General features: G+C 35.1%; 1 pseudogene; it reads left to right on the forward strand.

Moving 5' to 3' along the window:
* Positions 1 to 1,812: 1,812 nt before the first annotated feature.
* On the forward strand, positions 1,813 to 1,888 carry LOC142871991 (uncharacterized; annotated as a pseudogene).
* Positions 1,889 to 10,469: the final 8,581 nt, after the last annotated feature.

A 10,469-nucleotide genomic window follows, 5' to 3' on the forward strand; every position in this document is an offset into this window, starting at 1 on the left:
TATTCTCATTTATACCTTTATTCCAGCATACCTGGAATATTTTTACTAAAAATTGTTAGGTGGCTATATTTCTTTGCACATCTAAGTATATTATAAGTTAAAATGCTGTTACATAAGGCAACATAATCAATTTGGGTGCAAATTAGGTTACAGTTTGGGCAGTTGTTTAGCATCAATTGAGATGAGCCTAGACAACGATAAAAATGGTACATAGGGAGATAAATTAAAGTGTCCTTCAGAGGGTTACCTTCTAGCGCAGGTCAGGCGGTGAGAAGGTTAGGGGCTCCAATAAAGCCAGATTCGAATATTCGGAAGCACACAATTCAGAGCAGATGTCACAGTAGGGTAGAAATATCTACGACTTTTCCTTGAGGTGTGCCAGATGACTAAGAAGGATCCAAATGAACTGAACAAAAAGCAAGGACTATGGAAGGTGAGCTGGGAGGCATTTTTCCCTGATGCAGAACACTTCAAACAACTGAGCATTTGTCAAATTTGGAGTAGAGCCTGGCTCAGCGCCCATAACCTTTTTCACCCAACGTGGAGAATGGAGTTCATCACCAGGGCTTGCTCTTGGAAAAATTAGGTCTGAAGCACTCACCCTTTCAGCAGTGGGGCCCTCAGTGACCACAGAGAATGCCCGAGTGCCCTCCGTCTGGCACAAGGGAGAGGAGGGCGTCAGAGGGCAGGCCTGTGCGACCTCACCAGTGAACTTGGGAGGCATGATGGGGAGGGTCTTGGGGGGCAGCGTGGAGGGTGGAGACGAGTACAGTAAGTTTGCCTGGAACGTGGTCAGATTTGAGAAATGGCTAAGAATGTGGTCACTATATTACCCAGGGGCTAAATAAGCTTCCTGACCTTTTGTGGATAAGAAAAAGGAAAATTAGTGATTTTCCAGCCTTGGAAACTCTGCCAGGAATTTTTCCATCCCAAATTTATGGATGAATCTCAATCCTGTCCCAGCCTTCAGGTTGATTTAAAAGTTATTTTGTTAATGTTCCAAGAAAGGATAGTAGCCACCCCTGCAGTGGCAAAATATTTCCACTAAACTGTGTATGGCTCTCCTCAGCCTTGGAGAGAAGCCAAAGCACTTGACTTCAAGGTTCAGACAACGTTTGCTGCCAACTGCAGGAAAGAAATGAAATTAATCTGAAAGAAGGAAGAAAGAAAGAAGCAGACCATTTCATTGGCATTGCAATTTTTTCAAATATTACCCTTCGTACTGTACAAATAATGGTTTGAGGGTACTATACAGACACATACAACTTTCTTTCCTGCCAGGAAAATGGGTATAACTTCCGATCTCTGTCTCAACGCTCCTCTGAATCAACAGAAACATAAGACAGGTGTGGTTCCCACTTTTCTGTGCCGATAACTGCTGTTTTTGAAGAAGAAAGAGAAGGAAAGACAATTTTAAAAATGAGTTAAGCAGCAAATGAGAAAAAATACAGGAAGGGAGTGAGATTAGAGAATAGTAACATTTGTGAATAAATAAATAAAGAAGCTAGAGAAAAAGGATAAGTAAATTACAGGTTTTTCGTATTGAGTATTGGCAACTGGGGTTTTGTGTCCTTGAAGCGTGGTTCTACTTTTCACAGATAATTAAGAATTGTTCTCAAAGCTAGTTTCACAGCAGCATTGTTTGAGGTTTTGTGAGATGATGAGAGCTATAGAATTGAAGGACACAGAAAAAAATCTGAACTCAGAAAGAGCCGGGTCCCTAAATGCTGGAGACAGGATCTCCAAAAAAAGATTCTTCCCTGTATATATGGCATTTCCAGGGCTCATAAGAGCTCTAAGAAGGATCATTTCAAGTCTATACTTTCAGGGATCATTTCTATAATTCGTTATTAGAGAAGTTTCTCTGAACATGTAAAAAAATAAAAATAGAAATATAAAAAATAAGAAGGATCATTTCCTCATTCTCAAAGGGCCTAGGCAGTAAGTACTACGGCCTGAGAACCTCCTGACCGGCACAAGGGAAGTGCAGGCACGAGCCTTCAGACAATGAAGCAGACACTGTCAGAGACAAATGCCAAGAGCAGCCATGAAAACTAAAACTGAAACTTCCCACTCGTGCTAGAGCAGTGGTTCTCAACCGGGAACAATTGCCCCTCACCCCCACAATAAGTATATTTGGCAATGCCTGGAGACAACTTTGGTTGTCCCAGGTAGGGAAGGAGGGTTCTACTTTTTCCAGATAAGTACTCAGAAGGTGCTTCTTGCATCTGGAGGGCAGAGTCTGAGGATGCTGCTAGACCCCCTCCAATGTACAGGACAACCCCTCACAACAAAGAATTATCTAGTCTAAAATGTCAATAGTGTCAAGATTGAGAAACCCTGCTCTAAACTAAGCAAGTTCTGTGGATCCTGTATTATCCTGAGGGAGTAGAAAGAAGTGGGCCCCGAATGACTGAGACTGAATTTTGTGAGAACACTGATGAGTCAACATCAAGCCAGATTTGCTATGGTTTTTGTTTTGTTTTGTTTTTAAATAAAGGTGTAGCATGTTTGGAGCAAATGTATTATGTTAGGGAATAAGAATCTCCCTCCAGATTGCTAAGAATCCTTCTAAGCATAATAGTCTCCAATGTGTACTATAGCTTCTAGAGCTACTGCAAGATGATTTTGAGAAAGGGATTATGACTATTTCACAGCTTTGGACAATACTCAGAACTGGCTGCTGAGTAGAGGGACTGTGTCTTGCATCTGGCTACTCAGGTGTGTTCCTTGGTCTGCAGACAATGTGGTGGCCACATGCAGACACCCCCACCAGACAGTGAGGGTTAAAATCTCTATAAAAATGAAAGATATCTTTGCTGTGCCCAAGTACAACAGCAGCATACTTCAAAGACATTGACCGACTTCTAAGGAAGCAGAAGTACTCCTTTTTGCTTTGCTTGTGAAGAAGATGAACATGTCTTGGCAGATACTTCATGGTACCCACGAAAATAATCCAGCACAATTGATGTGAAATCTAAAGTTTCATTGGGGGTCAAGGAAAAACGAAAGAGCTCTGAGAAGAGAGGCTTTCTTGATCCAACAAAAAACTAGGTTTCCTGATACTCATCTCCAATGTTATCTTCTGGGAAAGGGTAAAGAAAAAGCCTACACACTCATCTGGTAATGGACAGCAGGTTGGAGTGGAATTGGCTAAAGTCATAAGAGCCACTGCCCCACCCTTCGCCAAAACGATCCGCTGGAGGTCGCCAGGGAAATCTGAAAGTGGAACCTCAGATCCACACTGAAGTCTTCCTCCTCCTAACGTGGGGATCACAAAGGCCGGGGAGAAGAATGGGTTCTGAGGATCAAAAACACTGTGGTTAAGTAAGGCCTGGGACAAATATTATTCGAAAATCAGAAAAATAAGTGTTGGCTTTTTTTATGCCTTAAATGCCATGGAGGAATTTTTTATATACATATGAAAACATAGGCACATAAATATAAAAATACATGCAAAACCATTATAGAAAACATAAAATTAATACAAATTCTCTGATCTGAAGGAATAAAGGACCACTCAGGTATGAAGAATAAAACTAATATTGAATTGAATGTCATAATAAAGGGAGCTAGCATAGTATATTAAATCAGACAAAACAGAAATCAAAACAAGAAACTCTGCTGTGGGCAATGACAAAAGTTTCAAGGTATCAGGAAGATACAACAATTATAAATATCTATGTAACTAACAAGATTCAAAATATATGAAGAAGTAACAAAACCAAAGAAGAAACAGACAAATCCAAGTTATCATCACTAAGAATCTAACACATTCTTTTCAGTAATTTATTAAAAAAACTGTACAAAAATATCTGTACAAATATAGAAGATCTGAATGATACTAAAAGACTTTATCTGATTTTAGAAAAAAAAATTCTTTCATTTATCTGCAATTTAATTTTTCATTTCTTTTTGGGAGAAATAATATAATGGTTACTATTTAAAAAAGTTCTGTGAGGAAAACTTCATGTTTCTATGGTACTTTTACATAGAAAGTGTGACATAAAAACATTTTATTTATATAAGTTCTCTAAAATGCCCGAAATGCCATTTCTCCAGAAAGCTTACTGAACAGAGAAAGTAAACTTTATTTTAAACAGCAAATAATGTCTGCCAAAAGCCACACACTACTTAGAAATAAGCAACCCTTTATACAATTTGATGTATTTGAATGATTTAAACTCTAAACTATTTGGGACCTATAATCAAAGTTTTAATTCTTCTTCCCTGGCCTAACATGTCAAACTACCTGATGTAAAAAAAGAACATTAACTCAGGTAAGAAAGAAGAAACGTATATCTAACTAGTAAAGCAATAGTACCATAATTTTTTAAAGGTTGTAAATTAATTGATTCTTTTTATTCTCTTCTCAGATTTTAGTTCATCTTTATTCTTTTATGTTTTTATAATATGACTATAGATTGTGAATTATTCTACTTAAGTGGGATAGTATTTCACAGGAAACGGACATCCTCATGAATCCCAGAACTCCTTACCAAGATGAAAGACCATGTTTATTAAAATAGCATTAAATTACTTGCAACAGTAATTGCTCCGCTTCCGTCTGCCATAGTGAATGATAATCAAGGAAGGGCTCCTCATGCCAATGTCCACCGCCTTTGCAAAAACTGGGGCTCTTGGCTTGCTTTAAAATTTGGCTGTAGGGTCTACCACTTCTAATTAAGATGACTAAATCTTGATTTAGAAAAGAGAGAGAAAAAGATTTTAAAAATACAGCATGTCCTAATCAAATAAGAAGATAATTCAAAGGTCTTTATTTTGCCCATGGAAATGACTGCCAGTTGAGATAGATAAAAGCAAATTTAATCAAGCTGATATAATCTAAATTATGGGAACTGACTTGAGCTGCATAACATAAAAAGGAAGTTTTCTGTGATTCAGGAATCTAACGCAAAATGAATACTAGGTCAACAGAATCGATATCCATAACTCTAGTCCTAAACGGGGATTTTTAATGGCCTGGAGTTTTTTCTTTGTAGCTGTATATATTAATCAAACAAAGAAAATAAATGATAAATTGTCAGCATGACAATGACTGCTTATTTAGAAGCCAGAGATTTAATGAAGCATAGTTACAGAAGAGATAGGAAAAAAAAAATCTGTGTATACTTGAAAGTGTGTTGGTACACATCTTAGATGACCGACTGAGGTGATCTGCTTCAATTCAGATTCTTCTTTTTAATGTTGTGGATTCAGTTGCAGCTAGAAAGATTTGAGAATCAGTTCTTCTTTTGACCATGGCATGAATTAAGAAAGCTGGAGGGAGAAATATGATTCTAACATGAAAACGTTGGATCTAGGTGGGATAGTGAGTCCCAAGTTTTCTAATCTCCTAAAGAGAAAAACCTAGAAGGAACAAGACTGAAGACCACCTGAGCCCCTAACCTGTCTAATAGCAAAACAACCAGACACTATGTGTATCCTAATAGAATGAATCATGAATTATGTAACATCACCTGGGATGAATTTTTACCAAGAAGGTTTAACTTGATTTTAATCAAAGCTATAGTTATAACTTCAAGTTCATAGAAAACACAAGAGATAGAAGAACAAGTTAACAATATCAGACAAATGTAGAATATGGGACACTTCACAGAGAAACTAACCTATTTCAATAAGTCAATATAATTTATAAAAATTAGAAGTAGGAAGGAAACAATTGAAAATTAAAGGAGACATAAAAGACAAAACAACCAGAGTCTGTAGACCTTTTTGAATTCTGGTTCAATGTAAAAGACAATTTAGGGGCCATTGTAGAATCTGAATGTGAACCAGGTATTAGAAGATAATAAAGATTCATTGTTAATTTTGTTAAATGTGATAATATTATGATGAATACTGTAGAAAATTTCCTTATTTTCACAGGCCACATATAAAATATTTAATATAAAATGATGTGATGTCTATAATTTATTTTTAAATATTTTTATAAAGATGTGGATCACCTTCAGCAATGAAAGAAGAGTGAAATGATCACGAGGACCTTCACACATAACAACTACAAAATACTGGATGAAGTTTAATTAAGATGATAAAAGAACATGGAAAGCACCCAAACACAAACAAAACCAAGATAAAAGTTTAATTTTTAAAACTTGCAACTAGAAAAGTTAAGAATTTTAAGTTTGTGGCTATTCATCCCATGACTCTGCCCAACACCCCTGGGTATGGCTACTGACTACAGGGGGATAAATAACAGCCTTGTTAGGTAAAGGCACCAGAGATGGAGTTCACGCTTGGAAAGCAACTAGAAATTTAAAGAAGGAAAGAGCAGTACAAGAGCCTCAGAAGGGGTAAGACCAAAACTCTGAGCAAAACCTGGCACCTAAATTATGTAAAAGGCCCTGGTGAAAAAAAAATAGTCAGAAACCAGAGAAATTTTTATCTTTGTAATGTAAACAAAATCAAGATTCTCAATTTGATACTTTTCTTAACTAAGGGAATTTCCCAACTATATGCAGCTTAGCTGAAGAAAGCTGAAGCTGCCCAGATCTGAAGAGTCAGAGAACAGAGCCTAAAGCAGGTGGACATCATAAAGATGGGGAGAAGGCACAAAGGCAGGATCAGAGAAGAGACAGTGAGACACATCTGTGCCAAAATCCTTGGATGGCTAAAAAAGTTTTGCAGGTATGGGAATAACCACAGGGGACAGGTAAAAAAGGCTGCATTCAGAAGCTTTAAAAGCATATAGCAGCTATTTGTAGAGAAAAGTCTGCAATTTAAGTCCAGGCAAGTCAATTACCTACTAGAACAAAAACCCAATAATACCCCCAAATTGCTAGACATGTAAAGAAATAGAAGACTATGACCTACATTCAGGAAATGTGGCAATCAATAGAAACCAACTCTAATTTGAGCCATATGTTGAATTTATCAGGTAAAGAAAACAAAGAAGCAACTATAAATATATTCAAAAATTTAATAGAAAATATGCTGAATTAAAAGAAAATTTGCTAGCAATAATTAATAGGAGATCTCAACAGAAAAGTAAAAAAAAAAAATTTTTTAAATAATATAGACCCGAAATTTAAAATGGCTAAATGGGCTGAAAAGCAGACAGAAAATGAGAGAAAATTAATTAATGTAATTGAAGATAAATCCATAGAAATTGTCCTACCTGAAAAAGACAGAGAAAATACATTGAATAAAAAAGTAATAATACCTCAGAAAACTCTGAGAAATATATGAAGTGGTCTAAAAAGGTATAAAGAAATAGTAAAAGGGAAGAAAAAATTTTTTAAATCATTCTTGAAAACTTTCCAAATTTGTTGGAAAAAAAATTATTTGATAGATCCAAGAATCCCAATGAATTCAAATAAACAAACAAAATCACCACTAGACACAACATAGCCAAATTTCTGAAATCCAAAGATAAAGAGAAAATATTTAAATATTTAATATTACATAAAGGAAAGCTACAATAATATTAATGACTAATTTCTTATCTGAAACTATGGGAGCCAGAACAAATTAAAATGAAATATCAAAGTGCTGAAGGAAAAATTATCAATCAAGAATTTTATATGCAGCAGAACTATATTATTCAAATTAAAAAAAAATAAAGACATTTTCAAATAAACAAACATTTAGCAGATTCATCCCTAAGAGAATGGAAAAGAGTCCACTAGAAGTCAGAAGGGTAATTTATTAAATCGCACCTACTCAGACCAACAGAATGAAAAGGGAAAGCCTGAGAAGCAAATATGTGATAAATATGAAAGAACTAGCAGATAGGTAGATAGATAGATATTTCCTTTTTCTCTTAGTTCCTTTGAAAGAAATATGATTGAAGTAAAAATAATAAATCATATTAGTGTGTTTATGACATGCATGCATGCACTATATATGATTAAAATAGCCTGGAAGTTGGCAGATAAAATAGACTATTTTAACATTGCTATATTTTACTGAAATATTTCAAATATTAACTATGAATCGATTGGGACTCATTTAAATGCCTACATTGCAAACCATACAACAACCATTAAAATGATAATATTGAGAGACATGGCCAAAAACCCCACTAAGAAATTAAAATGGAATACTAAAAAATAACTGATCACTATTAAAAAACAGTAAAGGAAGAATAGAGGGCAAAAAAAAGTAAAACAAATGGCAAAAATGGCATACTTAAGACACCATATCAGTAATTACATTAAATGTAAGTTTCACAGATACTCCAGCCAAAAGGTAAATACTGCCAGACTAGCTATAAAAGCAAAACCCAACTAACCATATGTTATCTATAAAGATGCACTTTAAATACAAAAATACAAACACACCAAAAGTGAAAAACTAGAAGAAGATATGCCATACAAAAAGAATGGATAAGGGAGCTGGAGTGGTATATTAAATCAGACAAAACAGAATTCAAAACAAGAAACATTTTAGTATTGCTGTGGGCAATACTAAAAGTTCAATATATCAGGAAGATACAACAATTATAAATATCTATGTACCTAACAAGATTCAAAATATAAGAAGTAACAGATCTAAAGAAGAAACAGATAAATCCAAATTATCATCATTAAGAATCTAACACTTTCTTTTCAGTAAGTTAGAGAAAAATTATACAAAAATATCTGTACAAATATAGAAGACCTGAATCATACTGACAGCTGTCTTTACCTAATTGACATTTTTAGAAAACTACACCCAACAACTGAAAAATACACAATTCTTGTGAAATGTACATAGAATATTCACCAATATTCACCAATATACATTTCACAATTCTTGTGAAATGTACATAGAATATTCACCAATTACATAGAATATTCACCAACATGAATCACACACTCTGCCTTAAAACAAATCTCAATAGATTTTAAAACATTTAAATCTTATAGAGTATGTTTGTTGACCACAACAGAAATAAATTAAAAGTTAAAGTTAATTCGAGGCTTGTGGGTTATTGTTAAGCTGATTAACCTTGTCTCCCTTCACAACCATGCTTGACTAGCTTTGCAAAAAAAGAAATAAATAAAAATAAGTTAACAAAAATAAAACATTTAGAAAAGCTTCAAATATCTGAAAATTAAGCAACTCTAAACAACCTATAGGTCAGAAATAAATACAAAAATAAATTAGAAAATATTTTAACTAAATTAGAGTTTGTTGTGATATGCAGCAAAATCAATATTTAGAGAGCAAATATAATATTAAATGCTTATGTTAGAAGGACATGAAGGTTTCAAATCAATGATCTAAACTTTCATCTTTAAAAAAACTAGAGAAAGAAGAGCAAATTAAACCTACAGTAAATATGAGGAAGAAAATAATAAAGATAAGAAAATAAATCAATGAAATTGAATACTGCAAATACAATTTAAAAAAATCAATGAAGCCAAAACTTGTTCTTTCCAAAGATCAATAAAATCAATAAATTTCCAGCCTGGCTGACTAAGTGAAAAAAAGGAAAAGAAACAATTATCAACAGAGATAGAAAATACAACTGCAAACCCAATTGACATTAAAAGGATAATAAAGAATTCAAAAGCTAAAGGGTTCTGAAACAATAATAATAAAGAGAATATTATGAACAATTTAATGCCAATAAATTTATCAAAATAGATTAAATGGACACATTTTTTGAAATCACAAATTATCAAGGCTTTCTCAAGAAAAAGTAGATAAGTTGAAAAATTTATATCTATTAAAGAACTTAAATTCAGATATTTCTAAAAAAAAAAAAAAAAAAAAAGCACCTTTACACAAAGAAAACTCTAAGCTTAGAAACATGGCTGGTGAATTCTAAGAAAGAAAAAATATCATGTCCAAAATCTCCTCCAGACCTCCCCCTCTGGAGCATGTCAGCCACAGTCCACATCCATTCTTGTAGCCCTGCACACATCAAGTTGAGCTGCCTCCACCACCTCTACTTCAACTAGGTCAGAATGGGAGCTGGGAATCTGATTGTTTTTGTGACAGCAAGGGACAGAGACTGCTGTTTTTGCTGAAAGAGGGAGAGAAGTGAGTGGCTCATGTGGCCCACAGCTGCCTGACTCTGCTAATCTCTTTAAGAGGGACCTGTTCATCCTGTCTCAAGCTTGCAGTGCATCTGTCCTTCTCCTGCCTTAGCATTCCTCCGAACCAGAAGATCATCCTGCTCCTCCCTATCACAGCCAGTGCTTGAACTCAGAGGGCAAGTGTGCCAGTCCAGTCTCAATCTGGTCCACCCAGGACTAAAGCATGACACTCAGAAGCCTGAGGACTGAGGATTACCTGACCTAGTCTGCCAGTACTGGCACCTGCACATTCTCCCAGGGGTCTGAGGTCCACCAACCCAAATAGCCAGCAACACCATAGTGCATACTCACATGAATGAACTGAAGGGCAGTGTACCTATGCCTCTCTGCAATGAGCACCAAAGTTTCCAGCAGAGGAGAACAGGAGAACTACAATGCTATCTCTTTTCAGCTGAGGGAAGTAGTTTCAGATGAGAA

The sequence above is a fragment of the Microcebus murinus genome, chromosome 7 (assembly GCF_040939455.1).
Source record: "Microcebus murinus isolate Inina chromosome 7, M.murinus_Inina_mat1.0, whole genome shotgun sequence".
Classification (NCBI taxonomy): Eukaryota; Metazoa; Chordata; class Mammalia; order Primates; family Cheirogaleidae; genus Microcebus; species Microcebus murinus.